The sequence below is a fragment of the Phoenix dactylifera genome, chromosome 9 (genome assembly GCF_051530095.1).
Source record: "Phoenix dactylifera cultivar Ajwa chromosome 9, Ajwa_hap1_PhDact_Kaust_v1.1, whole genome shotgun sequence".
Classification (NCBI taxonomy): Eukaryota; Viridiplantae; Streptophyta; class Magnoliopsida; order Arecales; family Arecaceae; genus Phoenix; species Phoenix dactylifera.
In genome coordinates, this window is record NC_143198.1 from 10158845 (window position 1) to 10178523 (window position 19679).

Here is a 19679-nt window from a genome sequence, read left to right on the forward strand (position 1 = left end):
TCCCATGCCACCAGGTGAATACCACCCCTGCCATCTCGTCTGCCCTAGATAAAGTTCATGAACAGCTGCTCCAGAGACTTTAGTAGTGACAATGGCATAGTAGTGTTCGCTAACATGTACACTGGTATCAAGCTTAGCACCGACCAAACCAAAGTGACCCTGCCCATATAGATAGAGCCTCCATCTGGCATTCCTCCAGCCTACGCCTGATACCCTGCTCAATATTAGTTGAATCAAAGATCCAAACTATTCAATCTGTAAGTCTCAATGTCAGAAATAACATACTGAATTTTTAGCCAAATCTGAATAAAATTAACTATCTAATAATCCGATAAAGTAGCACTCTTTTCTTTTTCTTTTTCTTCATTTTCTTCTTGTTTTCTTTTCTATTTTCCGCGGTCCACATTACTCAGTTTCCTATGGTTACTATACTACTAGGTCAAGCTATTTTGGAAAACAGAAACACTGCCACATTATCTTATCTTTTTTTTTAATTTTCAAATGATGTGGATCCCACCTAAAGGAGGGACCACACCAACACCAACACCAACACCAACACCAACACCAACACCACCGGTCATCATCAAGACCAAGGATGGAACAATTGGGTCAAACCTAGAGTATGCTGCTTGGCACAAACAGGATCGATTTGTCAAAAGCTATATCATCATAGGGACTAGTTGTACAAATACTTGGTCAATCATCCTTGAAGGATATATGGGATTCACTTGCGTAATTATACCAACAACAATCTGTTGCTCGCAAATCCTATCTGCTATAGCAACTTCAAATCGTTCGTATTTTTAAGTATATTGTAAAGGTGCAAAAGTAATCTCATAAAATACGAAGTTATGGTAAGTGAATCAATTATGTATATGATCAATCTAGGAATCATTGTTATGTATGACCTATTCAAGAATTATGAAGAGTTATGCATGGGAACCATGCGAACAGATATGAAGAGATATGCACGAGAATTTTGTGCCAAAATCTTCATCTTCCATGTATGACTTATCCAGAATAATGTACGAGATTATCTAAAGAGATAGGAGGAGATATGGACGAGAATCATGTACCAGAATCTTGATCTACTATGTATGAAGGGAAGTATGTGCCAGAATCTTCATTTCCATTCATAACTTTATCATCTCAATTTCCAACTCAGATATATATCCCTCAAGTACCAAAAAGTGCATATACATCCCCGTGCTCTTCTTCTCGTTGCCAAATTTGTTAGCACAAAGTAGACAAATATGTGTAACACTATACTACTAGACATATTAGCAATCTTCCACCAGCCTTTGCCAGTTTACACATCACACCTCAAGTATCTTCTCCATTACCTCTACTGCAATTTAGTCCTGCTGCCTCTTGGACCCCAGATAGGACCGGCTCAACCCTTAGGCGACTGAGACGGTCGTCTAATGCCCCGACCTCTAAATGCATTCATTATAGTGACTTCTAAGATAAGCGTCCAAATGCATTGAGACCGCCAATGCATTTGGGGGCCTCAAATGCTACATATCTTTATAGCTATAAATGCATTGAGGCCTCCAAATGCATTTATTTTGGGACGTATCTCTTACCTAAAAAAATTTATTATCTTTTTTCTTATTTATGCATTGAGGCCCCCAAATGCATTTATGTTAGGGCTTTTGAGATCGCCTTAGGCTCCTAAATGTATTGAGCCGCTTCTGACGCTAGATTCTGGTGCTTCTACCAATATGACCAATAATCCCAATGTACTTGAGTAGTCTCAATCCTATACCAGCCCCGATCAAGTCATGGTTGGCGATAGTAACAATTTTTGCCTATCATACATACTAGTAATCTTTCGTTGTCTACCCCTAATTCTCAATTTTCTCTTAATGATGTTCTCGTTGCTCCTCAGACACAATTTTCTCTCCATTTCTAAACTTACTCATGATAATAACTATTCTGTTGAATTTTTTTCATGGGGTTGATTGTCAAGGATCTTCACATGGAGACAGTACTTTCAATGGTAGTCTCTATTTCCTTTTAGTTTGAAATGATCCAACACATACCAACCAACTTGCTTTTGTTGGATTTAGGGAGGGCATCTGCTACCATCTGGCATAGATGTTTGGGGTATCTCTCTTCTCCATGTTTGTATCTTCGAAGTCTGATGAGAAGCTTCTCTTTAGTGATTCCCTGAACACTAGTGCAATTTGTGAATCGTGTCAAATGGCTAAAAGCGATGAGTTACCCTTTCCTTTTTCTTCTCAGATTTCTCCAGTATATTTATATTTAATTTATTGTGATATTTGGAGACTCTCTCCTGTTGCATCCGTTAGAGGTTATCGATCAATTTTTTTTGGATGATTTCAGTCATTATACTTAGTTTATCCATCAAAATAAAATCTGATGCACTTTTTTGCTTCTGTCGCTCTAAAACTTTCAGTGAAAATATCTTCCTACATCTATTGTACAGAGATGATATTAACTCTCATACATCATCTTCCGGTGCATCTTTACCAATGTCTCGTTCATCGACAATAAAGCACCTCTCACTAAGATTACTTCTCTTCCACCATCTAATACTTCATCCATGTCTTGACATAATGACATCCCATGATCACCCGTTCCCGTGATGGTACTTGTAAATCTAAAGTTCTTTTCTCCACTCGAAATTCTTTCCCGACGGCCTTTCTTTCCACTCTCAATGACTCTTTATCATCTTGACCAACCACCTCTTGTCAAGCTACCAAACACCCCAAGGATGTCTGCTATGTCTGATGAGTACAATATCCTACTCCAAAATAAGACCTGGACGTTTGTTCCTTCGCATTCTAACATGAATGTTGTCAGGTGTAAATGGGACTTTCGCATCAGGAAACGTAGTGATGGAACCATTGAACGCTACAAAGCTCATCTTGGTTTTAATTAACAACTTGGTGGGGACTTCACTGAAATTTTTAGTCCAATGGTCAAACCTGCCGCATTTCGAGGAGAACCGGCTAGCTCTGGATTCGAGTGGCATTTCCCACCTAACCACAACTTATCTGCTGATTCTTCAACATCAATCGGTTCAGACCTTCACTTAGTTTCATTTAAGCTTCATTCTGGTCATGGATAGATCACCTAGGTTCGGGTCCATAAGCAATAACAATTACCCTATAAAACTAACCACAATTCGAGTTATCCTGTCTATTGCTATCTCCAAGAATTGGCCAGTTAGATGTCAACAATGCCTATGTTCTTCATGAGGAGTTTATATGCAACAACCAACCTCTTGGTTTTGTTAGTCTCTGTCATCCCACATAAGTTTGCCATCTTCATAAAGCACAAAGTGAAGCCATTGATCCGATATTGGAAGGTCTAGGATTGCTTGAGGTTTTGGTAGGTGAAATTGAAGAAGTGTGACCCCGACACATAGCCCTCAGTCCCCTGGAGGCCAAACAACTCCCCCATTGACTTTTTTTTTTGGGTACATCGGCGACTCACACCTGACGAGTGTGAAGATGGCCAACAAAATCAAAAAATAAAATGCTGCGCAGAAGCATAGGCATAGCCCTATGGTCAATACAGAAAAAAGCCTTCCGAGTGATGAGCCGCGAAGGAAGCAACCCAATCTGTAGCACTGTTCGCCTCCCGATATACGTACGTAGCCTGGTAGGAGTCAGCCTCTTCCAAAGCCCTGCGGAACTCCTCCATGGACTTTCGGTGGCCTTCCCGTTGCATGAAATAAAGTCCAAAACAACATCAAGGTGAAGAAGCTCTAGGATCCCGTGAACTCTTTAGGGGTTGGCGTGATCTCAACGTCCCTGAAATGAAAAATATTGTGATTGGGATCCCAAAGCCATATCGACTTTGGCTTGTGGAAGTTCCACTTAATTAAGCATTCCAAGATCTCTCAACAAGAGCCTCTCACCATGAGAAAGACCGACATGGGAGCTGAATGCCAAAGCAATCAACGAGGCACGTGAGATTTTGTGAGGGCTCTCGACTAATTTTGGATAACTTTGGAGGTCGCGTCATCTTCCTCCTCTCCTGGGCATTTTATCAAACAAATTATGTACGTGAGTTTTCCCGATGCTGCAATTCCCTGAAAGTGCTTAAAAGCCTTGCAGCCAAGAATTTTATTTAGCATTCAAACAAAATTTGTAAATAAGCATCCAAAACGTTAAAAACGTAAGCATGAACAAAAGTTTCATAAACATCCAAATAAATACATAGAAAATTCTGAGCTACATGCATCACTCATCCTTCTCAACTCCTCCTCATCGCCCTGGTAGTGCTCTGTACACGAAGAAGTTCGAGTGAATGCTCACCGTAGCCACGCTCTTATATCACTTCTCGTATCCCTTGTCAGACCCGTCAAGATGTTGCTCCAACGGCGGCGATGCGCCCTATCGCACGAGGTTGAGGTCTGGCTCTGTCAAGGCCCTGAGCATTACGGCAAGGAGGAGCGTTCAGGCGCCGACCCCTGATCTGATAGTTTCCGCGCTCCGCCGAGTACCGTACCGCATGCCTTGTCTAATGTTCTTTCGTGCAGGCAACCGTTGCATCTCGCCCATCTCCTGCTTTGAGATAAGTATCGCTGCTGCTGGGAACCCATCCGACCCACACACACCGAGTTAGCGGTGGTCCTTGGAGATTCCAGCTCGTCTGCTATTTGGATTAGAGAAATTAGATAGAATCGCGGCATGCCTCCACGACGAGTCTCTGGTTGAGTTAAATGGCAGAGAAACGGCTTTGGATGACACTCCGACGCTGGCTTTAAACTAAAAGAGCAAAAACTAAAAGTTCATCTACCTGAGTATGTCAGGCAGCGGGTCTTCGATGTCTAAATCAAACACAACTCTCAATGAATAGAAAGAGACCTGAAAAGAGTAGAAAGATAATGTAAGAGAGTCAAAAGAGAATTTATCTAGAAGCTCCCTGAAAATACAATATATAGGCGAGGGCTGAAACTCCTAGCTAAATAGTTTGAGGCTATATATTGGTTGATAAGGCAACAAACAATATATCTTGATAGCGGAATTTGCTCGGATACTGTATTTATTAGGAAATAGTTAGTAATACGGCCAACTTGTTGCCAACTGTGAAGAGAGTTTGAGATTCATAAGACTCTCCACACGTTCTTTGGTTAGGTTTTGTGGCAAGCTTTGAATGATCAACCCACGGTTAGATAGCGAGCTTTTATTGATTGGTTCAGTGTATCGAGTATGAATGTGATGAAGTTGGAAGAAGAGAGTCTTTCTCCATTACCAAATTCTTAATAAAATTATTATATATATATATATATATATATATATATATATATATATATATATATATATATATATATATATATAATCTAATACAATTTAATTACTCATTACATATCTTCATATTTAATTACTTATTATTATGTTAAAAATGTGCACTGCACGTGTTAATAATGTTTAATAAAATGGGTTGCATAAGTATAGAGTTTAATTCCTTTTGATTGATGACATATGGTTTAGCATTACTTAAACAAAGCTTTAAAGCTAAAGCTCCAGCTCGAAACAAGTTGGAACTCAAGTCCAGCCAGGAAACGAGCTATTTTTAATATGTTCATGTTTTGCCTGGCTCGAAATTAGGCTTCGCTTAAGATTTAGCTCGGCCAAGCTCAACCTGAAACCATTAGCTTGATCGGAATTTTAGGTTGATCAAGATTCACTCCTTTAAACCTCTCCAACAGAATGATTAGTTGTGATATGCAAACACAAATTACATGAAGTACAACATGTGATTCAGCTAAACTTATAGGACTCCATACTTGGAGATTCTTTAATGGTGGTGAAGCTCTATGAGAAGGAGATTCTAAGCAGAAATATGGCTATACCATCAAATGGGAGCATCAAAATCCTGCGACCGTACCTCAAATGAGCAAAAGTTTGCCCAAATCTGTGCTTAAACAGGCAAAATGGGATAGCAAAGAATAGTGATGTTCATGACATTCTCTGAGACTACTTACATTTGGTAATAACAAAACAAACTAGAGCTGATCACTACGACCATCTTCTTCCCCACAAGCCTGATTGTTGCAATAGATATATGATACTGTAAATAATTACTTAAACTGAGCATATATGCTTAAAGAAATTCTAGAAAAGATCCACTGATGCAACTACATGCTGGTTTATTCGCTGCTCCTACTACAAATCATTGCCAAATTAATATATAATGCATCTCTCATTACTAGGTGATTCAAAGTCATATTAACCTATGAATCATAATTTACCTATAATAACCAATAGAACAAGAGCAATATTGACTAGTGGAATTTCTCTACCTCGAAAAGTCTGCAACTGCCACCTTATTAGATTAAGTGGCTTGGACAAAGATTCCATGTATCGAATTGGATAAAGCAAGGAGAGAGGGATAAAAAAAACAAATAAATGTAAACATAATGTACAGAATTGAATAAACCTTATGGCACAATCAATCGACAGAACAAGCATCATTAATGCAAAAATCAGCAAGAAATCCCAAACTAAATAGTCTAACTTTCACATATGAAATGTTTATGATTCCCAACTGGAGCTGGATATCCAAGTGATCAATAGCAAGTGCTAGAATGGCATTGGAATCTACTTGAGACAGGCAGAGCATTTCACAGCACAAAAGGCACATGCTGCTCGATAGCTTAACAAGTTTCAGTTGGAGCTGTACATGGAGATTCCCCAAACAAAGTTAAAAGTTTTTGAGGCCTCTTTTCCTCTTTTCACCTTAGCTGCTGAATAGGAGTGGCTCCTTGGCCTTTTCCCCAAAGAATTTCCAATTCATTGGCTCATTGAATAGCACAGGTATAAGCTGGTTTGCTATCACTATCCTCTTCTCCTGATTCACTGTATATAAAATGGTAAATTGTTAAAAATCACCAAACAAAAATAAGGTTCTCTGTTTAAGAGTAGAGTTTAAGATTGTTTAAGAGAAGAATTTAAGCGTACAAAATCACATAAGCATCAATCATAAGATCAACCAAAATGTTCAGATGAGGCCTTCAAGTTCAAGGTTCATTTGTGGAAGAAAGTGTACTGCATTTTCCTAAACATTGACATTACTGACAGCTGAACACCTGAAAAGGAGGCTAGACCACAGTGACCAATCAATATTTATTTATAATCATAGAAGAATAGTATAAATATAACCAGGCAATTCAGGGGATTCCTGAGGCAAGCAATTGGGATATAGTCACTCTGGAAGGGCATCAAATAATACTCCTTTAGAGCTGCAGTAGAATACTGCCTGGATATAAAGCTACCTTCATCTTTTCCTTTCACCATGAAACATAGAGTGGCTTAATTGAGATCTAACAATTTCTTCAAGATATAAATATACATTCATCTGTGGTCATAAGCAAGAAGATAACTCATTCCTTGACCTACCAAAATATAGGTCCATCAAACTCAAGTTACCCAAAATTCATTGATACCATTGCAATTGTACTGTAGAGAGCTTCCTAGCACCAATGTTAGATACATGGAATTGTCTCCAACAAGTTTAAATCTTAGTACTTTGATCCACCAAGCATATGGTCATTACTCGTATGATATTTTCATAAGTATTATAATCATTTAAATTAAGCAAGCAATCAAATAGACATAGTTAAGGAAGAAGCATGCGACAAATGATTGAGCATATCACAACTATGAGAATGCAGAAATAGGCTCAGGAATTACTACAATTGTGATTGATCACGAAGAAAATAATTGGAGATTTCACATGTGACAATTTGTACTAGTGGTATCCATCAAATTTCGAAATTAAGAATTCGAACAGCAGTCTAGCTTTTTATATTAGAAAAGTTCTGCAGATCTTTGATCAGAAATGGCCAAAACAAAGTCCTCTAAGACTTAATGTCATGTAAAAAGGCTTTTCTCTCTGCACTAGAAGAATCTAAATTTTCAAAATAAATCAATTTTGGTACTTGTTCATCCTTCAACTTGAGGATTCCAAATTCTATAATTATTTCCTTGTTTAGTAACCTGAAGAAAGGCTCATTTGGAGAACCGCATTAACTAGAATGACCCAGACCATCGAATAAATATTTATACTTGACACGGCCACAAATCAGGTAGCCTATTGTTACAAGTAATCTATACCTAGACAACTGGCTTGCATGGTTTCGAGTTTGTATTCATAATTAGTAATTCACTTTTCCATGATGAATTGATTAACTTAGGATGGGATCAGAGAAATTTAACCTTCTAAACTCATTTGCATCATTAATATCAAATTTTTTATTCTGGTTTATGGAAATTCCTTGATAGAATGGTTTGGATTCATCAAGGTATACAAGTTAAATAACACATTTTTTTAGCAGAAAGAAAGGAGAAAACTCAAAGATTTAACCCACGTAGGAATTAATTGAACATCAGACATGTACTATAAAAACAGAGGTTATTAAGCAAACAATTTTAATTACTAATCTGCATGAGAAAAATATACTTGATTGAATATTTGAAATATATGGGGAATTTGAATAAATGCAAAATGCATGTACATTTGATCCATTTGCTTCCATGGTTGCTAAAGGAAACTACATATACGTGAATTAACACATGCAGGAAAAGAGAAAATATGTGCACAAAATAACTCCCGTTACTCTTTCATGTCTCCTCTTTTGGGACTTCCCTCCTTTGAAAATATAGCATGAGACTGGATGATAAGTGTAAGAGTGTAGCCGATAAATGCCAATGGAGTAGAATTTAAATCATAAATAATTAAACAAGAATATCAATTTTCTATGTTGGCCACATAAAAGATGATGAAAGCTATATGAATCATATGTAGAAATATGTTGAAAGTATACTTCCTATACAAATGTAAATAGTATGAACCATACAAAGGTTTCAGATGTCAAGCATACCAGCCCATAGCAGCTGGGAACCTGGCACCCTTAGGATGGTTGCTTTGGTGAAGTAGCCCAAACTGACCCAAACTGTCCTATACCAATCCCAAATTGATCCTGCACTACTTGGTACCACATTGTATCAAGATTACAGCGTTTTTAGACCTTATTTAAAAAAAGAAATGTCTTGGGTACTGGCTGATACCTTGTCTTGGTATTGTATGTACCTACTGGCCAGTGATAATTTAATGATGTGTTTCATTTCAAAATCGTTTGTTTCTTTAGGATCCTCAAGTTCTTTGATCATGGTAGAGTTAGTGAGCTTTGTAGCTCATTTTGTTTATTATACGATTATCCGGAGTAATTAGCAAGAGCTCTAGTGTACTTATTTGAAGAAGTGAACTTGATATTTGTGGTTGACATTTGGATCTAGTGGTCATTTAAGCGGTGTTAGCGATGTCTCAGTTTGTGATTAGTTGCTTGTCTTTGAAGATATAGTATTGTTTATAAAAGGATATGACTGTAGTTTGAGTGTGGATTTCGATCTAAGAGTTATGGACTGTGATCAACTTTTTGGATGCTATGTTCGAATTTATGGTTTCTTTTCAGAACAAATTTCTCTGATATTTTGATCAGTTATAATGGTCACACCTCAGGTTTCAAAAAAAGTCCAGATCTTGGGGCATGACATGAAGTCATAGCACTTGAAAATCAGTTTGACTTGCATTCTTGGTATGAACTCGGACATGAACTTTTCATGATTCAGAGGTATAGGAAGTCTTGATGAAAAGATGATTGAGAAGCACATTTTACGTCCATTAGATTTTGAGCTCATAAAGCTACCTCTGACCTTGTTGCAACAACCACAATTGTGAGGACTTTTTCAACAATGATTGTGGTAAACATCCAGTTGCATAATTAAATGGGAACTGATGGATCAATGATTGTTTAATCAAGACATTTTTAATAGCATTGACAAGGAGAAGATTATGCGACACTCTGAAAATAAGGAGACTCGTCACAGGCAATTATAGTTAACGTATCTATTTTCTTTATTTTTTAATGAGATGTCGTGTCTACTTTTCTTCAGTTAAGTTTTGATATTACTTTTCTATTTAAGATGTGATGAATGTGACAAAGTCTTAAGTCTTAACACTTCACCTCCCTTGCATTAAAATCTTGGCTTTACCCATGCACTTAAATCCTTATGCTTTAAGGGCTCTTTTCCTCCTCCATTTCTTTCCATAATTAAGTCACATAAAAGTCATATTGCGGGATTGGGGAAAAGGGTGGAGGGTGAAGAAGTGGGAAGGATATGTGTTGACAACAGCCAATAAATGAAGGTCACCATGAGATCAACTAGAAGCAATGGCTGGTGGAAACCAGTATAGTAGCTAGCAGCACGAGTTGATGACAGCCATGCACCACGTGTCCGCATTCCCAAAGGCACCCCTCTCTTTCAATTATTAGATATAACTAATATAATTAATGATATAGATATAATGATATAGGTATAACTAAACTGTTAGATAGTTATTTTTCTTTTCCTTATTCTTTCATCTTCTTCTTCATATGGCAGCTGGTCTTCTTTTATCTATTACCTTCTCAACCCTTCTACATTTTTCTCATTATTTTTTCTTTTTATTCTATATCTGGTCATAGCTTCACTTTTCTATTCTCCCCTTTATGTATATCACTAAAGGTATGCATAGTTTAAGGCTTATAAGGTTTTCCACCTTAGGTAGCTGACTAGACACTCAAGCACGCACATTATGTTTGCTACTTGACCATAAGTTTCTCAATCTTGTCATCTTCACAAATAGAGTAATGCTGCTTCCTAGACCATGAACTTTCAATACATTCCTGATATTACACAACTAAATCTCATTAATAGCACATAAACTTTATTTTGATACAATATTCTTTTCTTTGTTGGAGAAGGAATCATTCTACTTTACTCATTGAAACATCCACATAAATGCACCATCCACATAACTCTAGAATTTGATATGCAATATTAAAAATTTTATATATGAAATAATAAACTATTATTTCCACTAGCCCAAATGGTGCATTCTCTATTTGTATTTTTTGTCAAATGTTATGAATAATGTACATGGCCTAGTTTGATCAATAATAATTAAACACTATGTATACAATTTTAATATCTATAATATTTTTGTTCAAAGGAAGAAAACTCTTTACAACACAAACATTCAATTGTTTTTTATGTACTTAAAGTATCAAATTGTTCTACCTTCTTAATTATACAAACGCACCATATAAACTTCTAAGTTAGGTATGAAATAGTTTTTGTAGCATGTAAATAGCAACCAAGATAACTCTCCTAAGCATGAATATATCCTTTATTTTCAATTCTCCAATATTATGTACCATGTATCAAGCACTTATCTATTAATACTAGAAACAATACACATATAATGCCAATACTTGGCACTGACCAACAAAGAATGATATGCAACCTATCAGAGAATGCTTAAGAAGGTGCACAAAGTTATGGTAAGGACACAGTTCCTAACATAGCCCATTTTGAATAGCTTTTTTGCTGAAAAATGACCATTAAATACATATTTAACATTATAAATACTTCATATATTCTACATAATCTTCACAAACCTCACTCTGAGTAAAAGCATTCACAGCCCTTATAATTGATTGCAAGACATGTTAGGATGCATGGAGAGAAATGTGATGAAACTCCTCAACCCCACCCACCAAAACAGAGGGGCGAAGGGCTCTAGTTTACATGACAACATGAGCTCCTCTAACTTTGAAGGCAACAGAAGGTAGATTTTATAGAAAGAACCTACGACCTCTAGCTAAGAGATGGTTTTACTTCAAACCGCAATTGATGTACTAAACCATCATATAAAGCATTGTGGAACAACTCTAAAGCAGGTTCTGTTACATAATAATCTATCAGCCCAAGAGGTACAACAATATCAAACAGGCACCTCACCTAATTTGCGGCTATCACCAACTTAAATAAACAATGCCAAAAGATAAGTTAGCTCATCCATGATTATATCTTTATTTACGCAACTCATAACAATAGGATTAAATGGTTTAGTTTTTTGTTACTTTTAGTCACCAAGATATTATTTGGTTTTATTTAAAAAATGATAAATATAACCATAACTATCATCTATAACCAACTATTTAAGGTCAGCTTTATAAATCCTTGTTCAGCAATGGTTCATTTTAAGAGCTACCTCCAATGTTACCAACAAGTTTCCAAATCCATATAATTCCTTCCAAGCTAGCTTAAGTCTTCCCTCCTCTTTAGGAAACCCTCAACATAGATTTAAAGACCTCTCCTGAACAGGGCCTATTAAATCTCCAATAGTCCAAGTAAATGTGCATACCATCTCAATAGGTTTATCCATCATTTCGTGATGCCATCCGAATTTTAGACACTCAGATGACCGGGCCTATTTTAAGCTTTATGATTGTTTTTGTTTAACTTTCGAGCAATTTTCATATTATTTTTTTGGGTTATTTTTCTAGGGACTTTTGGAGTTGTTTTGGCAGCCAAATTGATGCCTGCTCAGTCCATATTTATTGGGATTCACTCTGCTGTCACTAGTTAATGTATTGCTTATTTTAGTAGTCCTCATAGAAGTCAACCAAGTGGCTTCTAAATTCAGTTTTATTTTGTATTTTGTGAGCCCTTATAGAAGCAGGATTAGGGCCTAGCTGAAGCAAATTATAAGCATTTGTAGCAGACAGTAAAGGGATTGTCGATCGAAGCATTTTAAGCAGGAAGTTTAATAAAGGAAAGGCCATAAGCCTCCTTTTCCTTTCTTCTTATTCTCTTTTTCTCCTCTCATTTTCTTCTTCTTTCATTGTAATATGCTTTATACAGCAGGATTATTTCTGATTACCAGATCAGAAATTAGATCTGGTCTTGTTTTGCTGCATTGCTTCTTATCCAACAACTCCTCAATCAGAATTACACTGTTTACAGTAGTTGCAGAGAAAAGAAGATGGAAGATTAAAAGATAATTCAGATCACTACAGATTTGAATGCCTTCAAGTACTTCCTAATTCACCAGCAGATATACATCATTTAGTACAGAATTTGTGAACTAACATACTTGTTCATCATTCTAAGTATAACAATTATACTACATATAACACATCTGCATCAATATTTTCATTTCTGCAATGTTCATTTTGTTCACTCAGGCCAAGTGCCAATAATCTAACCCTTAAATTTTATATGCCTTATTCATAAAATGTTCCCTTAAGTTGCCAAGGTGCATATCTGTTACTGAACATCACAAAAGCACCTCTCCACCTGAACTACCTTACTCTAATTCAAAACAAGATGGATTTGACATGAGACTTAGGGAGCACAGCTCAATCATTTTCATTTTCCCCTCACAAATTCCATAGGAACTACTTCTAGTGACAATGTCCATCTTTAGTAACAAAATACGAGCATTCTCTATATAAGGCTGCAAATGGGTCGGGTTGACCCATGACCCGGCCCGGCCCGATCCGTGTAGACCCGATTTAAAGCACCTATGAGACCGGGTCGGGTTCTAAAATTAGACCTATTTTATTTTTCAGGTCGGATCTGGGTTTACTAAATTATGACCCAACCCGACTGGACCCGAACCGACCTGTTTAATTTTTGGGGCAATTTTGGGTTTCCTACCCTATGACCTAGCCAAACCCAACCCAACTTGAACCTGGTACACCGTTAGGGCCCGCAAGGGTGCTTAAGGGGCTCTCACTCTCTATTTCTCTAATCTCTTCTTATGTTTGAGGAGAGGAATGGAAGAAACTATTTTGCCATTATTCTCTTAAGAAGGAAGTTCTAACTAATGAAAGGAAAATAGAGTATAATTTTGCTATGTGGAAAAAGATGGGTTCATGATGAGTCATTTGCAGCTGTTGAACTTTGCTATGTGTCATTATCAAAATTATATTCCTCATCTTGGCCTATGTATGCTTTTCTAGTAGTATGTTTAGAAAAAATAGTAGTAGGTGCATTCTAATAAATTCAGAAAATACACTGCTAAGTAAAAAGAATTAGCATAGATGCAATTCTTTTCTACTCAAAAAAAAATATTGCATACATGATCAGAATATTTTTTTGTAGCTAACAAGATTAAGCCTATCATTATTAGGCTAGTTTGTAATGGCATCAATCCTGGATTCTTAGGCACTTTCACTTATATGGTCCTGCATATCCTGCTTTCTGTAATTTTCGCTCATTACAAAATAAACCAAGCACAGGGAATGACAAATACAGGGATCCGACCCGGATCCGAATTTTTTGGGTTGGGATCGGATTGTATATGGACTTGACCTGACCTGAATGACCCATTGGATCAAAAATTTTAGCCATGGACCAAACCTAATCTTCTATTAGATTGGGTCTGTGTCCAACATTAGGACTCGAACAAAAAATCGGGTTAGGTTGGTGTTATTCATGACCCAGTCCGACCCAACCCATTTGCACCCGTATCTCTATACATTAAGAACAACTAAATTTTCTTGCAAGATAACATCAATAACCCAAATAAACAGATAATGTGATACCAAAATGTGATAGCTATTAACCATCATTATAAGGTTAATCTACCACTCATTCATGCATATCACACAAACAATCTGGTGCAACCTATAATCAATTACTACAGGCGCAGATTGATTTCATAATAATCAATTATGGTGCAATTGATTAGACACTTCAGCAAATACTCATCATTCCAAAAGAACATCATAGAGATATATGAACGCAAAACAAAACATGATAGATATCTTATTAATGAAGTCTAATCAATGAAATATAATTATTGCAGCAAATTGAAAATAACCATAACAGAATAATAAAAAAAATATTACCAATAGACTCAGATTCTAAGGATGTGATAGATGGCAACGATTGTAATGATGATGGATGGAGATAATGATTGATGGACTAAGAAACGAGGGCTGGGCAAAAGATGGTGATAGAACTAGTCGAATAATTACCTCTGCGGGTTTGGTCCCTCCAACCCATTGAGAATCTTCAGGCTGCGCTCCACCAAGGTATCGAGATGAAGGATGACGGGGTCAAGAAGGTGGCTCCAAGAAAAAATAGGTAAAAGCAGGATGAAAGTGGAAGGAAAAGAGTCTCTCAGGGCTTCGCCTATCGTGGCACTCACCTTTTTAGAGTTTCTTCTTCTTTTTTTTTGGCTGTTGTCCTCTCTTTTTATATGCCGAGTTACTGTTCTGTGAATAGTAACCGGGTCGGGTTACTGTTCCATGAACGGTAATGCGTCGGGTTACTGTTTCGTGAACAATATTTTTTGTGTGTGTTGTTTTCTGCAGATTTCTGCGTATTTTTTTCTCTTTTCTAACTTTCCTCCTTCCATACATGCACAATTCTATTTTTAAGACTATCATCCATCCTTCTCTGTTCCTAAAGATGAGTGATGACTGTGGGCATTGAAGAAAGACTAAGACTCAAGCAATTAAATGTAGTGGTTTGGAGTTAGGTTTTATTTTCTATCACAACTAGGTGGACCCTTTTTGCTTGGCAGTACTAGTACATGACTCGACTGAAAATCCAAGCCTAAACATTGTTTTGGATAGAAGACACAAAAACAACAAAAAACATAAACTATGATGGAGTCCTGAGACTACATCACAATCTTAAGCAACCATCATTAGTACTTTTGCTGTGTACCACATAAAGTCATCTCTTTATTTTCATCTAACATGAAGATCAAGCAGAGGGAGATAGATTACCCCTCACCAAATGAACAATGTTTACCTACCTAGAAACTTTGTGCTTGCATGCATCCTCATTTTGGCCTTTTATACCACAAGAAGTACTTATTTTGTTTCCCAGAAAAATTCAAGATGAAATTATCAAATTTCCAGCTCAAGTGACCTACTAATATTTAATTATATTTGTAATAAGGCTCGAGTGTACTAGCCCCGAACCAATTGTTCGATATTATACCAGATAGGTACTGGTTTGGCAGACTCTTGGATGCCTCAATAATTAGCAAATTGGCATAAACCGCCCAATATTGCATTTTATCAAGGCGTATTGACCGCACAATGCTTGGTACATTTTTATATAGACAAACACATATATACCTAATAAGCAAAAATATATCGTAGGTTGTATAATTTACAAATCCAAACCATTGATCTTGATCTAATTACTTTCAAACATGTACATATTAATTTTCAGCTGAGTTGGATGCTTTTATACTATAGATCAAACCAAAATGTGGTATCACACCCTTAAAATCATTGATTTTATATCCATCTGATGCACAGGAAAGTTACTTCAAAAATGCTTTTTTTTTCTTCGGGCATTTTACACAAAGTAGATCATGACCAATGGTATAGATTTTTCTATCCTTGATTTTCATTGGGACAAATTTGAGCTCAAATGCTATCAAAAGCATTCTAGCATATCTAGCCCAAATGTATGTGTGTATGCATGTATACACACGCCCTGGCCCATGACCAGTATGGGTTCCTACTTCAATATTTAGAACCTTAATAAGAATCAAGAAATTATAAATATACTTAGATTTTATGTGTATATAAATAATATACTCTGCATGCTAAAGGTGTTTCTATTCTTCATGAGCTAAAAACAATAGAAGTGGATGCAACTTAAGATATTTAGTCTAGATAACATGGCCCTGCATCTACTTTTCATTTAAGCCAAACTAAAATCAACGTAAGCAATTCAGTTAGCCATATTATTATATTTCCAACAAAACATGACAACAGGAATACTTCATCTTCTTAACAAATGCCCTTAGTGGTCATTACCTCAATTCTCAACCAAATTAGTATTAATAGGGAATTTCTACCCTTAGGGTTAAGAAAGGGGTTCAAACCATGTGCCCCATCCCCGAGGAACTTCAATTAACAGATATGCATGTGTTAGTATTCTTTAAGTAAATAAAGAGAATTCACAACTCGGTTATCGCATTGAATTTCTCCCCAAGTTCTTGTGACATGTGAAAGTGATTAAAGAGAACCTTCATTATCTTTCATGAAACAACAAGGTCAGTCTCCAAAATTCAGCATATATGCATGAATAAACTATAAAGCATCCATCAATAGGTCATTGGCAAGGACTTACAAAGTATTTCCAAAAGGAAAATAAGCGCATGTCTCTCATTTTGACCAGGTGGCCAGCAAATTGCAGAAGTAAAAGTAAAAGCACATCAGCAAGCATATATTAATGGATACAGCAATCTCAGTGACTCGATGAGATATCATCACCCTTGGAGTGGTGCACCTCAAAAGAAGTGGCAAAGGAGTAATTTGTGCAAGCATTTTCTAAATGGAAGGTTGGCAACACATAACATACAGAATCATATTTAAAACATCCTAACATGCTGAACTTCAAAGGTTATCAAGAATTTTTTGAAGAATACGAGGCTCTCATATTGTAGCATCCTCCTCTGCTTATATTGATGCGTAAAAATAAAAAATAAAAGAAAAGCACAGGCTGAGGGGCAATTCTGCATGCAGATGAGGCACTTTAGTTTCAGAATTTCAACTACGACACAAATCCTGGAAATTTGGCTTGCCTATATAAATCAATGAGCATTAAAGCAAAGATGGTAAACACTAGTTATCTACTTACATAAACAAATTTCAAGAACAAAACCGGACCAAAAGAAATCTATAAACACTGCAAACAAACAATTAGAAGGAAGAGAAACCAACTTAGGTTCGAATTCCCTTATCTCGTCAAGTTCTTTCCCCAAGAGATCCATCCACTTTACATTCCCCTTTTCAACTTTGTTCGAACCAGAAGCCGCCGGCTTCTTTAGACTGCTCTTGAGAAAGACCTCAACTTTTCCCTCATCCTCTCTAGTCTGCTCATCCTCAACCTTCGCATCGAATGACTTCTCCTCCAAAACCGCAGAAATCGGTATTGGGATCGAGGAAGCATGCCCTGCATCATCCGATTTCGGAGGGCTAGTCAAGCAATGGCGAGGTTGTGATGGCTTAAAGAAGCAGATGAATGGGCAACGGCAGTTGCAGGAGCAAACCCTCATCAAAATTTCTTGAGGATTAACAGATAAGAGATAAGTCTGACCCAGAAAAGAGCAACATAAGAGAAGCAACCTCCTCTAAATAGAAAGAAGGAAACCTCTTTAATTCAACCCAACCCTCATCAATCTCTTCAACCAAAAACTCCCAAAGCGCTGCGAAACGCTTATCAGAAACAGTTCAAATCCAGTGCATTCACCGAAAGGGGCAACCTTCCGTCAGAAAATGAAAACCCAAAAGCCAAAATTCCAGGAAAAAAAAGGAAAAGATTTGATTTTGCCTGAATGGTGTAACGGCTGAGATGAACGAAAAGGGGCAGTCTTTCCTTTAGAAACGAGAACTAGAGTCCCAAATTTCCGGGGCAAAAATAAAAAAAGATTGGATTTTACCGCACAAAATGCACTAGACGAACCTTTTTCCGTCCTAGAATTCCAAATTTTGGCAAAGAGAGAAGCAAATGACTGGATTTTGGCTTCAGATGGGATAACTTCATGCCACCCAAAAAAGGAAATAGTAAGGAAACAGTTGAAAGGAAATGGAAGGTTTCAACAAAGAAAGAAGAGAATAAGGAATCCGACAACAAATATTAGGAGCTTTCTTGCCTTGCCGCCAATCTCAAAAACAGGAAACGCCCGAATCCCTGCCAGATATTTTGGATATTGGGTTAAGAATATATTCCAAGTCTAACAAGACTAGAGATGCTGATAGCTTGATTGGGTAAGATGGATGGTGAGATAATCTCATATACTTTTTATTATTATTATTATTATTAATTACTTGAATAGGGAGGGAATTTAGGAAGCTGCATACGTCATGTTGTGTGTCCTCTCATGCATGGCCGCTTTTCCAAATCGACAGGTCGCAAGGGTCTCTTGGTGCTTCTTCTTTTATTTTCTTTTTTCTTTTTTTATTTTGACAAAAAAAAAAAAGGGCAGCAAGGGACAAGCCCATCCTCATGTAGCAGTTTTCACTGTGCCCCCACCTCATCAAAAGAATGTCCGACTCTTGGTGCTTTAAGATGCCAAGAATATTCATAAGGACACTTGTCCGAAGATGGCAGCAATCGGTTTAAAAAGTCAACAAGAGGAAATATATTTGGTAGCCAAGGGACAAATGGCAATTGTAAAGAGATTAGGGGCTAAGTAAGAAACACCTCAGTCATATTATGAACTAATAGGTTATTTATTTCTAAAATTATTTTTAAAGAACAAATAATTAAACTCTATCTATTATAGATTCATTGACCATGTATTGAAGTTACCTTATGGATAACGGTATATAACATATTATTGTTAAGTTGTAACAACAATAATAACAATATATAACTTAAGCCTCCCCTCCCTCATATCAGAACCAAAAAGAAAAAAAAAAGTGGTGAAAGAGCAATGGGATATTGAAAACTTGCCACAAAATATGGTACCAATCTACAGTAGTTAAATGCACCCAACCATTGGGACATCAAGACTCTATTAGATGTTCTTTTTATTTTTAGACAAGCAAAAAATAATAAATTTATAAAATAATATAATTTTTAGCAAATAGTAGTCGTTTTTTACTCTTATAGTAGATACAAAAGGAAGATAGGGCTACAATGATCACTTTATATATATATATATTATAAGTAAGTATGGATTATTTATTCCCTTAATGATAAGTGAATATAAGTGATCTTACTATTATCAATATTATAATTTATTATGTTATTATATTGCATTTCAAGAATGGTTGAAAAAATGAGAAAAAATTGTATCGTGCACATCGTGTGGGGCTGATATTC

At 36.6% G+C, this 19679-nt stretch overlaps 1 long non-coding RNA gene across 2 annotated transcripts; it reads right to left on the reverse strand.

Moving 5' to 3' along the window:
• Window positions 1–4142: 4142 nt before the first annotated feature.
• LOC120105212 (uncharacterized) lies at window positions 4143–19036 on the reverse strand. Of its 2 annotated transcripts, XR_016396420.1 has the most exons (4): window positions 14855–18629; window positions 6942–7069; window positions 6720–6839; window positions 4143–4844 (listed from the first exon to the last, which is right to left on the reverse strand). It is a non-coding gene; the product is annotated as an uncharacterized LOC120105212 (long non-coding RNA). The 2 variants fall into 2 exon arrangements; XR_015968766.2 differs by lacking the exons at window positions 4143–4844; window positions 6942–7069 and having other exon boundaries at window positions 6393–6839; window positions 14855–19036.
• Between the last annotated feature and the right edge of the window lie 643 nt (window positions 19037–19679).